The sequence below is a fragment of the Numida meleagris genome, unplaced genomic scaffold (genome assembly GCF_002078875.1).
Source record: "Numida meleagris isolate 19003 breed g44 Domestic line unplaced genomic scaffold, NumMel1.0 unplaced_Scaffold347, whole genome shotgun sequence".
Taxonomy (NCBI): domain Eukaryota; kingdom Metazoa; phylum Chordata; class Aves; order Galliformes; family Numididae; genus Numida; species Numida meleagris.
This window is the reverse complement of record NW_018364573.1, coordinates 70416-71654: the sequence shown is the minus strand read 5'-3', so window position 1 is coordinate 71654 and position 1239 is coordinate 70416.

Sequence of the window (1239 nt, the reverse complement as noted above, 5' to 3'; positions counted from 1 at the left end):
CTCCCCAGGGTTCCTCGTGCTGCACGTGAGGGAGGACCACTGCCACCAGGTGGACCTGGAGCAGCTCATCTCCGGTGAGTACCGCGGGGGGACCCCGCACTGCGCCCACCCCACAACCCCGCAGAGTCCTTCCTCACCATGAGAGGGACACTGAGGTGCTGAGCCTGTCCAGAGGACAGCAAAAGGGGGAAGGGTCTGGAGCACAGCGCTGTGGGGAGCAGCTGCAGGTGTGGGGTGGGTCAGTCTGGAGCAGAGGGGGCTCAGGGGAGAGCTCATTGCTCCCTACAACTCCTGAAGGGAGGTTGTGGCGGGAGGGGGTTGGTCGGCCTCTGCTCCCAGGTGACAGCGATGGGACAGGAGGGGATGGCCTTGGATTGCACCAGGGGTGGGTCAGGTCAGGTTGGAGATTAGGAACGATTTCTTCCCAAAAAGAGCAGTGAGAAACCAGCACGGGCTGCACGGGGTTGGGTGGGATGATGGGGTCCTTGGAAGTGTTCAAGAACTGTGGGGATGTGGCACTTGGGGACATGATAGTGGGCATGGTGGGGTTGGACTGGGTGACCTTGGAGGTCCTGTCCAACCTTAATGACTCTACGGGTCTATTTAGGGTCACAGTGGGGTAGATTGGGGTTGGACTGGGTGACCTTGGAGGTCCTCTCCAACCTTAATGACTCTACGGGTCTATTTAGGGTCACAGTGGGGTGGATTGGGGTTGGACTGAGTGGCCTTGGAGGTCCTCTCCAACCTTTATGACTCTTTGGGTCTATTTAGGGTCACAGTGGGGTGGATTGGGGTTGGACTGGACAACCTTGGAGGTGTCTTCCAACCTTAACGACTCTATGGTTCTGCGTAGGGTGGTGGTGGGGATGGGTTGGCGTTGAGGATCCTGGAGGTGTCTTCCAACCTTAACAACTCTATGCTCCTACTTAGGGATATGGTGTAGAGGGAGTGGTGGGAGCGGGTCGGCAGTTGGAAATGATGATCTTCTTAGAATCATTCCGCTTGAAGGAGACCTCCAAGATCAGCAAGTCCAATCCCAACACATCCTGCACCATAGAATCACTGAATCATGGAATTCTTTAGGTTGGAGAAGACCTCTTTGATTCTGTGGTTCTGTAGGTGGGGTGGGGTTGGGGATCTTGGAGGTCTTCTCCAATCTTAATGATTGTGTGGGTTTATTTAGGGTCACAGTGGGGATGGATTGGGGTTGGGAATCCAGGAGGTCTCTTCGACCTTAAT